The sequence below is a fragment of the Phyllobates terribilis genome, unplaced genomic scaffold (assembly GCF_046119375.1).
Source record: "Phyllobates terribilis strain yellow unplaced genomic scaffold, ASM4611937v1 Scaffold_2__4_contigs__length_985480577, whole genome shotgun sequence".
In the NCBI taxonomy this organism is placed as follows: Eukaryota; Metazoa; Chordata; class Amphibia; order Anura; family Dendrobatidae; genus Phyllobates; species Phyllobates terribilis.
This window is the reverse complement of record NW_027362762.1, coordinates 907,507,541-907,520,540: the sequence shown is the minus strand read 5'-3', so window position 1 is coordinate 907,520,540 and position 13,000 is coordinate 907,507,541. Positions and strand designations below refer to the sequence as shown.

The 13,000-nt window shown below is 39.3% G+C and overlaps 1 long non-coding RNA gene across 1 annotated transcript in view; it reads left to right on the top strand.

Moving 5' to 3' along the window:
* LOC141236522 (uncharacterized) overlaps positions 1–11,810 on the top strand; it is a 50,442-nt gene extending 38,632 nt beyond the window's left edge. The window contains exon 3 of the long non-coding RNA XR_012302178.1: positions 11,641–11,810. This is a non-coding gene — a long non-coding RNA (uncharacterized lncRNA). The remainder of the gene's footprint in view (positions 1–11,640) is intronic.
* The last annotated feature ends 1,190 nt before the right edge of the window (positions 11,811–13,000 follow it).

Genomic DNA, 13,000 nt, shown 5'->3' with positions numbered 1-13,000 from the left:
ATTACTGTTTGCATTATCCCACAGCTATGACATCACTGTGCTCATTATCACATTACTGTACCATTACTGTGTGCATTATCCCACTGCTGTGACATCACTGTGCTCATCATCACATTACTGTACCATTACTGTGTGCTTTATCCCACTACTGTGACATGACTGTGCTCATTATCACATTACTGCAACATTACTGTGTGCATTATCCCACTGCTGTGACATCACTGTGCTCATCATCACATTACTGTACCATTACTGTGTGCATTATCCCACTACTGTGACATGACTGTGCTCATTATCACATTACTGCATCATTACTGTGTGCATTATCCCACTACTGTGACATCACTGTGCTCATTATCACATTACTGTACCATTACTGTGTGCATTATCCCACAGCTATGACATCACTGTGCTCATTATCACATTACTGTACCATTACTGTGTGTATTATCCCACAGCTATGACATCACTGTGCTCATTATCACATTACTGCACCATTACTGTGTGCATTATCCCACTACTGTGATATCACTGTGCTCATTATCACATTACTGCATCATTACTGTGTTAATTATCCCACAGCTATGACATCACTGTGCTCATTATCACATTACTGTACCATTACTGTGTGTATTATCCCACAGCTATGACATCACTGTGCTCATTATCACATTACTGCACCATTACTGTGTGCATTATCCCACTACTGTGACATCACTGTGCTCATTATCACATTACTGCACCATTACTGTGTGCATTATCCCACTGCTGTGACATCACTGTGCTCATTATCACATTACTGTACCATTACTGTGTGCATTATCCCACTACTGTGACATCACTGTGCTCATTATCACATTACTGCACCATTACTGTGTGCATTATCCCACTACTGTGACATCACTGTGCTCATTATCACATTACTGCACCATTACTTTGTGCATTATCCCACTACTGTGACATCACTGTGCTCATTATCACATTACTGTACCATTACTGTGTGCATTATCCCACTATTGTGACATCACTGTGCTCATTATCACATTACTGCACCATTACTGTGTGCATTATCCCACTACTGTGACATCACTGTGCTCATTATAACATTACTGCATCATTACTGTGTGCATTATCCCACTACTGTGACATCACTGTGCTCATTATCACATTACTGCACCATTACTGTGTGCATTATCCCACTACTGTGACATCACTGTGCTCATTATAACATTATTGCATCATTACTGTGTGCATTATCCCACTACTGTGACATCACTGGTCTCATTATCACATTACTGTACCATTACTGTGTGCATTATCCCACTGCGGTGACATCACTATGCTCATTATCACATTACTGCACCATTACTGTTTGCATTATCCCACAGCTATGACATCACTGTGCTCATTATCACATTACTGTACCATTACTGTGTGCATTATCCCACTGCTGTGACATCACTATGCTCATTATCACATTACTGCACCATTACTGTGTGCATTATCCCATTACTGTGACATCACTGTGCTCATTATCACATTACTGCACCATTACTGTGTGCATTATCCCACTGCTGTGACATCACTGTGCTGATCATCACATTACTGTACCATTACTGTGTGTATTATCCCACTACTGTGACATCATTGTGCTCATTATCACATTACTGTACCATTACTGTGTGCATTATCCCACAGCTATGACATCACTGTGCTCATTATCACATTACTGCACCATTACTGTGTGCATTATCCCACTGCTGTGACATCACTGTGCTCATTATCACATTACTGCACCATTACTGTGTGCATTATCCCACTACTGTGACATCACTGTGCTCATTATCACATTACTGCATCATTACTGTGTGCATTATCCCACTGCTGTGACATCACTGTGCTGATCATCACATTACTGTACCATTACTGTGTGTATTATCCCACTACTGTGACATCACTGTGCTCATTATCACATTACTGCACCATTACTGTGTGCATTATCCCACTGCTGTGACATCACTGTGCTCATTATCACATTACTGCACCATAACTGTGTGCATTATCCCACTACTGTGACATCACTGTGCTCATTATAACATTACTGTACCATTACTGTGTGCATTATCCCACTACTGTGACATCACTGTGCTCATTATCACATTACTGCATCATTACTGTGTGCATTATCCCACTGCTGTGACATCACTATGCTCATTATCACATTACTGCATCATTACTGTGTTCATTATCCCACTACTGTGACATCACTGTGCTCATTATCACATTACTGTACCATTACTGTGTGCATTATCCCACTACTGTGACATCACTGTGCTCATTATCACATTACTGCATCATTACTGTGTGCATTATCCCACTGCTGTGACATCACTATGCTCATTATCACATTACTGCATCATTACTGTGTTCATTATCCCACTACTGTGACATCACTGTGCTCATCATCACATTACTGTACCATTACTGTGTGCATTATCCCACAGCTCTGACATCACTGTGCTCATTATCACATTACTGTACCATTACTGTGTGCATTATCCCACTACTGTGACATCACTGTGCTCATTATAACATTACTGCATCATTACTGTGTGCATTATTCCACTACTGTGACATCACTGTGCTCATTATCACATTACTGCACCATTACTGTGTGCATTATCCCACTACTGTGACATCACTGTGCTCATTATCACATTACTGCACCATTACTATGTGCATTATCCCACTGCTGTGACATCACTGTGCTCATTATCACATTACTGCACCATTACTGTGTGCATTATTCCACTACTGTGACATCACTGTGCGCATTATAACATTACTGCATCATTACTGTGTGCATTATCCCACTACTGTGACATCACTGTGCTCATTATCACATTACTGTACCATTACTGTGTGCATTATCCCACTACTGTGACATCACTGTGCTCATTATAACATTACTCCATCATTACTGTATGCATTATCCCACTACTGTGACATCACTGTGCTCATTATCACATTACTGCACCATTACTGTGTGCATTATCCCACTACTGTGACATCACTGTGCTCATTATCACATTACTGCATCATTACTGTGTGCATTATCCCACAGCTATGACATCACTGTGCTCATTATCACATTACTGCACCATTACTGTGTGCATTATCCCACTGCTGTGACATCACTGTGCTCATTATCACATTACTGCACCATTACTGTGTGCATTCTCCCACTACTGTGACATCACTGTGCTCATTATCACATTATTGCGCCATTACTGTTTACATTGTCCCACTACTGTGACATCACTGTGCTCATTATCACATTACTGCACCATTACTGTGTGCATTATCCCACAGCTATGACATCACTGTGCTCATTATCACATTACTGCACCATTACTGTGTGCATTATCATACAGCTATGACATCACTGTGCTCATTGTCACATTACTGCACCATTACTGTGTGCGTTATCCCACAGCTATGGCATCACTTTGCATGTTATCCCACGTGTGCAACATTATTGTGCATACTTTCTCACTGCTGTTACATCACTGTGTGCATTATCCCATAGCTGTGATATCACTACACACATTATTCCAATGCTGTTGCATCACTGTGTGCATTATTCCTCTACTGTGACATCACTATATGTATTATCCCACTACTGACATCACTATACATATTATCTCACTATGCGTCATCACTGTGTGCATTATTCCACTGCTGTGACATTACTATATATATTATATCACTATGTGACATCACTGTGCCCATTATCCCATTACTGTGACATCACTACACACATCATTCCAATACTGTTACATCACTGTGTGCATTACCCCACTACTGTGACATCACTATATGTATTATCCCACTACTGTGACATCATTGTGTGCATACCTGTATTGTTCGGTGCATTATAACTGTACTATGTACATAAGAGAAACTCAAATATTTATAAGACTTTCATGTCTGATCTTGATGATGGTCTTGGCAGGGATTACAGCTTTCGCTATACTGCCCGATTGGTGCATTGTATGCCCCTTCCTGATATAATTAAAGCTCTTTCATTGAATATTTATTATTTTGTCATTGTCTGTCTGCCTTCATTTGTTTGTATAGTTAAAAAAAAAAAAGTTGTTTGGTGAAAACAAGTTATTATCACCTATCTGCAGGCTAGATCAATTGGAATCCGAACTCAGGTTCCCACACTAATCGACAGAACGTAAAATTTTCTCCCCGATGGGACACTTTTATCCCCATTACATAATGGAGAGGCAGGTAAGGCAGGTGCAGCGCTTCATAGGGAATGAATGGAGCATCGGTCAAGCATGTGCCCTACTGCTCTATTCTAATGGGCATAAAAGTGCCCCGTTGTTGCTGATTGGTGCGGATCCCAGTGGTCAGACCCCCACCAATCACAAGTTATCACCCTTACTAATGGTAGGAGATAACTTGTTTTCATCAGAGAGACCTTTAAACAATTTTTTATTCCTCTGTATTATATAGGACTATTGGTCTGCCTAGATACTTATAGTATATGAATGTAATAATGATGGATATTTATGTGCAGCATTAGGGCAATTTTTTAAAAAAAATCCCATTAGTTCCTGATCTGGAGCCATTAATCAATTCAGCAGAAATGCCAAATTCAGCAGCTCCTTGCTGGACACGACTCCTGCCTGGATGACAGCTCCACTTTCTCCATTGACTTATATGTGGGGGAAGCTACTGACCTTCACGTCATTACAACATTGCACAAAAACCCCCTTAAGCCGGTCCTCCAGGATGGAAGCATTATTATTCTGCCTTCAATCACTCTACAAAAAGAATTACAAAATTTTGAGGATTTTTAATGATTTTTCTGAATTTAGGTTAGAAGAACAAATAAAAATTAAAGCTTGGACGATCCATTAAGGATTAGAGGATATAACTCGTTAAAGGTTAGGTGAGCCTTCTCATAGAGGATATTACTGTGGGTACGGAAAGTATTCAGACCCCTTTAAATTTTTTCACCCTTTATTTCATTGCAGCCATTTGGTAAATTCTAAAAAGTTCATTTTTTTTCTCACTAAAGTATACTCTGCACCCCATCTTGACTGATAAAAACAGAAATGTAGAATTTTTTGCAAATTTATTAAAAAAGAAAAACTGAAATATCACATGGTCATAAGTATTCAGACCCTTTGCTCAGCATTGAGTAGAAGCACCCTTTTGAGCTAGGACAGCCATGAGTCTTCTTGGGAATGATGCAACAAGTTTTTCACCCCTGGATTTGGGGATCCTCTACCATTCTTCCTTGCAGATCCTCTCCAGCTCCGTCAGGTTGGATGGTGAACGTTGGTGGACAGCCATTTTCAGGTCTCTCCAGAGATGCTCAATTGGATTTAGGTTGGGGCTCTGGCTGGGCCAGTCAAGAATGGTCACAGAGTTGTTCTGAAGCCACTCCTTTGTTATTTTAGCTATGTGCGGCATTAGATTGCTTAGTCATGATGTGTGATACATCCATGTGAATGCTGCAGCCGATCACAGGCCTCAGTAGTAATGCTTACATTTACAGTACTAGACTGAGGAGGCCAGTGAATGGCTCCAACAGTCATGTGCACAACATCAATGCAGGGCTCTAAATAAAGCCACTCAAGTGGTTATTGCTTATTTTATGACAATGTCTAGTGTTAGACTTATTTTTTAGGAAAATCACATTAATTTTGTACACTAAGAGAACATACATATAGGTGCTTCTCACAAAGTTAGAATATCCCCAAAAATGTTATTTATTTCAATTCTTCAATGCAAAAAGTGAAACTCATATATTACCGTATATAGAGTCATTACAAACAGAGTGATCTATTTCAAGTGTTTATTTCTGTTAATTTTGATGATTATAGCTTACAGCCAATGAAACACAAAAGTCATTATCTCAGTAAATTAGAATAATTAACAAAGAACACCATTTTTGATGATATTCTAATTTTGTGAGAAGCACCTGTATATAATAAGTAGGGATTATCAAATCTGGGTGTAAAAAAAAAAAAAGAATATTCACCTCGATGCGTACCTGTCCCACCACTACCACAGCCCATTATCTGGTCATCTGCTCAGTCCAACCTCTTTTTTCCTCCAGCGCGCAAGGTCCATATTGGGCAACTTCACTTTGCACTGGAGCTCCTGTCAGTGAGGTGGCCTATGAAATCATGTCAGGCAGAGTGAAGAAGCCCAAAGATGATGTTGTATGCCAAAGGAAAGCAAAGGCAGGGCGGAGTGCAAGCCCTGACAGTCGGCTATGGCAGGACAGGTGAGCGGCAAGGTATCATCATTTAATTTCTTCTCCAGCCCTCTAGAATTTAGTAAAATGTTGGCTGGACGGCTGCCATTTGGCTGAATTTGAAGCAAGTGAACTGCAAAAATTTTTGATTAGGTAGAATCCAATTTTTTTTTGTAAAATTTGGAGCTGAATTGAATTGATTTCAAACAAAAGTACACATCTCTAACAATAAGTGATTTTGTCGACTTTTCATTCTGCTGTATAATGGCAAGGGCAGGTTTAAGTTCCCTAAGGGGACTAAAAAAAAAAAAAAAAAAAAAAAAAAATGAATACATTAAATATGTAAAAAAAATATATATAAAAAAAACAAATCTTTTCCCCAATCAAAAATAAATGAATAAATGAAAAACAAAAATTCTGTATTGTCATGTCCATAAAAGTCTGATCAAAATATAAAATTATTTAAACTGTATGTTAAATGTCGAACAGAAAACAACAATTAAAAAGCCAGAATTGCTATTTTTTAGTTTCCTCCCTTCCCTAACAGATAATACAATAAAAAGTGATCAAAATGTCATGTGTTACCCAAATTGGTACACACTAATCAAATGCTCTTTCGGCTATGGGTAGAGCTCATTGATTGGCTGCAGCACTAGCTTAAAACTATAGCAAGAAGCCCAGTAAGTAACCCAGCATTGAAATCAGGGTCTCTGATGCTTTCTAAGGACACATGAACAGGTTTTAAGCTTTCGACAATCCCAACAGTTTAGAAGCGGCTTTAACAATAGGCTCATTAGAAAGTGTTGCACTACTTGGATCCACCTTAATCTATGGGGAAATCACAGCGGGAATTAAGCCGTACGGTAAACCTCACCTATTCCAACAATTTTTTTTTTTTTTTCACATTATTACTGTACTACAGTTTTTATGTACAGGGCACCTTTTTGTCTTGCAACTATTGTTTACTTTGTATCTGTGTTACTAATGAACTGTTGGTTAGTGAATGGTGGAATCTTAATAAAGGTGAAGGCAAATTATTGACTGAATAAAAATCTCAAGAGCTGTGTGAAGGTAATAACGATTGTGATAGCTTTTGTTCTTGTAGGAGAAGGAAGATTGGAATTTACAGGGATTCTCTTAATTAAATTGATCAAATGATGTATACTCCATGCTTTTAGCCTACGTATTGACATCACGGTGATCGTATTCATTGTCAGGTACATAAAGGAGAGTTCTTCTAATCTTCATTCTTCAGTCCACCGCTCTCTCCCCTGCTGCAAGCTAAGGACAGGGAGACTGAAGTTGGTAGAACCAACAATTCGGCCAGATTCAGGCAAATACTTGCATAGAGCCTGCAAGTGGCACGTGCCTCGAGAATTGGCCATTCTGAGGTTAGGGTCACACAACAGTATTTTTCTCTCATCCGAAAGAATCGGGCCAATTTTGCTAATCACATTCTGATCACATTCTGGTCAGAGTGTGATCAGAGTGTGATCTCATTTTCTTGAATGAGGAAAAAATGGAAAACACATTTTTCCATCTTCTCTATTCTGACAGTCTGTGAATATTGGAGTGTATTCAGATGTCATCCAAGTGCACTCCAATTTTTTCCACAGATTCACTGATTTGCATGGCCGGGTACAATCAGAATATCGGATGCAAACCATGCATGATGCGATTTTTTTCCTTGGATAGACTCTATCCAAGGGAAAAATTTGACATGTGCACGGCCCCATAGAATAACATTGATTCAAATGTGGTCTGATGTTTTGTCGAGAGAGAGAATGAACATTACATTTTGCTATCCAAAAGTGATCCCATGTTACAAGCTACACTCCCTAATGACTTCATCTAGGGGTTCAGTGATCATGTTGACACAACATGTGCCTCACAGAATTTTATACCATTGGGAGGTGAAGAAAGAATAATTACATTTCTACCACAAAAAGGTTGTTTTAGTCTTAAGTTTTTAATTTTTGCTAATGGGAAAAAATGGACCTCACAGTTTGTTGTGCAATTTTTCCTGAGCGCGCCAATACCCTACATGTAATGGGAAATACTTTTCTGGCACAGTGCAAAGGTCAGAAAGGAAGGAGCGCCATATTATAGTGCAGATTTTACTGTTCTGGTTTGCGGGTGCCATGGCACACTGGGAGATCCCCTGAGGTGCCAGAACAGCAGATCACCAAATAAGTGACCCCATTACAAGCTACATCTCTCAATTAATTCATATAAGGGTGCGATGATCATATTTACACCATAGGTGTGCCACAGAACTCCATACCAAAAAAATATTTTTTACCCTAAAACTGTTGCCCCAAATTTTATATTTTCACACATGGAAATGGCTAAAAATGGCAATAGAATTTATCACACAATTTCTGCTGAACGTGGCAGTAACGCATATGTGTCTGTACAGCACTGTTTAGCCACATGGTGACACTCAGGAGGGAAAACGCACTACTTGACTTTTGGAGAACTATTTATTGTTAGAATAGTATGTGGACGCCATAATACAGAGCCCCTAAGTGCCAGAAGAGCAGAATCCCCTTTCAAGCAACATCATTTTGGAAATTATACCACTCTGGGAGTTTATCTACAGGTGTAGTGACGGTTTTGACTCCATGGGTGTTTTCCAGAAACAAGCAGCAATGGATGTTGCCAGTGTAGTGACCAGTACGTTGTAGTGACCAGTAAGCTGTAGTGACCATTAAGTTGTGCCCAGATCATGCTTCTGGAGACATGCACCTGTAAATTAAGGCTCTCATCACTAAAGAAATGCTAAACATTTGGACACTAAATGTGGTTTAGGCACACTATGGGGCTCAGAAGAGAGGGGGGCATTTGGATTTCGGAGAATTTACTCAATTTCTTTTGGGGGTGAGGACCCATAGTGCTTTTCCAGAGCCTTTGTACTACCAGTAACATGAAAGCCCCCTATATTTCCGTTAACAGGTGACCAACCTGAGTGTTTTTTTTTTGTTGTGGATTGAGTTGAAGATTTTATTGGGAACATTTTACATAACATTTGGGATCACATTTATCCTGCGCTCTACGCTTAGCACTTACATTGGGGTTTCCATCTAAATGTCCAAATGATGTGGTTCAGATGAAACCTCCGACGGTTCCATTTACTATAATGACGCAGCAGAGTTAGTAGTACTGACTCTGTCTGGCCTCTGTTCAGTGGTGTCCTTCTTTTCAGAGGTGCACAAAACTGTGGCTGACCGCGCTTTTATGCACACCTAAAAAGACAGACATCGCCTGATCATAAACCAGACAGAGTCCACATTGTCTACATCTGCCTCATTATAGGGAATCTTCCTTCTGGGATCCCGTCTAAATCACATAAGTCACAGATTTCCATGGAAACCCGGGTGTAAGCGCTAAGCGCAGAGCACAGGACAAATATGAGCCGAGCCTTACTACGATCTTTAGGAGGTAGAATGAACAAATCAGCAGCAGGTAAAGAATTAGCTTTTATTTGTATTTATGCTGTTTCTCGTGTGGTATAAGTGATTAGACGACTTTATTCTTCAGGTCAGTGCGATTACAGCGATACCAGATTTATATCGGGTTTTTTTGTTTGGCAGCTGTCACACACTAAAAAATTATTTTTTTGCAAAATAAAGTTTTTGCATCACCATATTTTGAGAGCTATAATTTATCTATATTTCTGCCAACAGAGTCATGTGAGGACTTTTTTTTTGCGGGACAATTTGACGTTTTTATTGGTACCATTTTCGGGCACATAATGTTTTTTGATCGCTTTTTATTCAGATTTTTAGGGAGGCAGATCGAACAAAAAACAGCAAATCAGGATTTTTTTTTTTTGGGGGGGGGGTTATTTTATGCCATTCCGTTTGTGGTTAAATTGATAAGGCAGCTTTATTCTTCGGGTGAGTATAATTACAGCAATAGCACATTTATATAGTTTTTTTTATGTTTTCCGCTTTTACACAATAAAAACAATTTTATAGAAAAAAGAATTGTTTATGCATCGGTATATTCTAACAGCTGTAACTTCTATATTTCTCCACTGATGGAGTTGTAGGGAGGTTTTTTTGCGGGACAAGATGACATTTTCAGTTATACAATTTTTATTTATATTTGCCTTTTTGATTGTGTTTTATTACACTTTTTTGGCGATATGATCAAAAAGCATAGTTTTTCCTATGTCTTTTATTTTTATTTTTTTATGGAGTTAACTGAAGGGGTGTGACAATTTTATAGGTTGGGTCATTCTGGATGCTGCGATACCAAATATGTTTAGTCAACTTCAGTCTTGAAGTACTGGGGGGTGTACTGATGCGCTTACAGCTTCTCAGCCTCCTCTGTATTCCCAAACCAGCCATACCCTCCTCTAGCTGATTGACAGGTCATTTGCTCTGGTACACTGGCCACCAACCTGACAATAAGGTGCGTGTGGATGCTGCTAGTTCAGGAATAAAGTGGAGGCTGAGAAGCTGTAAGTGCATCATCAAGTCCAAGTGCACTTCAAGACTGAACTTCAAAATGTGATTCCTTGCTACTAATGCAGCACTTTGGAATCATAAAGGGATCGACTGAATTATATTTTTAAGGGTTGCACAGTGATATAAATGGATTTGGAGGGGTAATGTTTTTGAAATGTTCCCTTTAAGTCCGATGGAGAAGACTATGGAAAAAAATCCCACAAAAAACACCATTGATCCAAAAAATATTGCAAACCATTATACATAGTACATTTTACTTTCTACTTTAGACATTTCCACCTAGCCATAGCATTTTTGTGCAATAAAAAAAAACATTAAAAAAAATCACAAAAACTTTATTTTGGGCTGGGGGTTTAAGGAAAAAACACTTTATGCACATCCAGCATTTCTTCTTTTCTTGTCTGCAGCTTGAGGCTTTAAATTTGCAATTTATTTTTAATTACATAGTGGCTTATAGTCAAATACCAAACGGTCATTAATGAAATAGGTAGAGCTCCAAGATATTCCATCTCTTGCGAAGAGCGAGCCAAGATTCAGTTGACCTTCCAAGCATTTTGCCCGGGAGATGATAGGTTAAACATTCTCAAAATGAAGATTGCAAAAACAATGTATATTTATGAAATGGCAGAAGAACTATTGATTGCAGGAAGAGATTCCAATCACATGCACACACTCCTCTTTTATTTCTTGATTCCCCATCCACGTAACATGAACAAAAAAAGCTTTATCTATGGTGGCCAGTGAGCAAAGTCGGATCTATGCCGGGACTATCCATCACACTTCTGTCTTAATTGAATGACACCAGAATGAAATCGATAAATTGTAACAAGAGACAGCTTTGCATTTCCACACTCACTTATACTCCTTCTCTATTACTTGCAGCCTCCAACGTGACCAGAAAGCCAATCCCGACCAGAACAAGGAGGGCTGAAGAGCAAACAACCCTTTGAACAAACTTACAAGAAACACAGTGTATAAAAATCTAAGGAGCTCATTTGTATGCTACATGCGGACTGATAAAGATGCCTGTATCCAGTGTTGGAGCCCACAGGCGCCAGGGATTAAGAGAATTGGAAATATTACCATTTCCTTAAAATAAAATTAAAAAAGTTAAACTTCAGAAATAATAAAAATCTCAAATTTCAAAAATTCGAATATTCATAATAAAGTTGAAACTTATTGATTTAGAAGAATTTTATTGATCATTTGAATTATTTTATGATTTAGTCAATGTGCAACTTGTTTTTTTTTTTTGCTGACTGTATCTCTTAAGGAAATCCAAAATAATGGTAAAAGGGTTCTACAGGTCTGTATAAATAGAGTTCAGAGGCGCATGAAATCCTTGGAGACTAAATAGAAAGAATCCTTTATCTACAGAACGGCCAAGGATGAAGAATGCACACATGCGTTTGTATACAGTGAAGTAGGTGCTTGGGGACCAATTGACTGAAGTGTAATTTATTACGACGTATGAGGGTATCCACTGCCCTCATTAATAATGTGTATTTATACACTTGGGGAGAATTAATGGGGGTGTGTGCGGCATGTGCACATCTTGTAGAGAATTAAAAGGGGGAGTCTGCGGCATGTGCACATCTTGTAGAGGATTAAAAGGGGGAGTCTGCGGCATGTGCACATCTTGTAGAGAAATAAAAGGGGGAGTCTGCGGCATGTGCACATCATGTAGAGAATTAAAAGGGGGTGTCTGCGGCATGTGCATATCATGTAGAGAATTAAAAGGGGGAGTCTGCGGCATGTGCACATCATGTAGAGAATTAAAAGGGGGAGTCTGCGGCATGTGCACATCTTGTAGAGGATTAAAAGGGGGAGTCTGCGGCATGTGCACATCTTGTAGAGAAATAAAAGGGGGAGTCTGCGGCATGTGCACATCATGTAGAGAATTAAAAGGGGGTGTCTGCGGCATGTGCACATCATGTAGAGAATTAAAAGGGGGAGTCTGCGGCATGTGCACATCTTGTAGAGGATTAAAAGGGGGAGTCTGCGGCATGTGCACATCTTGTAGAGAAATAAAAGGGGGAGTCTGCGGCATGTGCACATCATGTAGAGAATTAAAAGGGGGTGTCTGCGGCATGTGCACATCATGTAGCGAATTAAAAGGGGGAGTCTGCGGCATGTGCACATCTTGTAGAGAAATAAAAGGGGGTGTCTGCGGCATGTGCACATCTTGTAGAGAATTAAAAGGGGGAGTCTGCGGCATGTGCACATCTTGTAGAGAATTGAA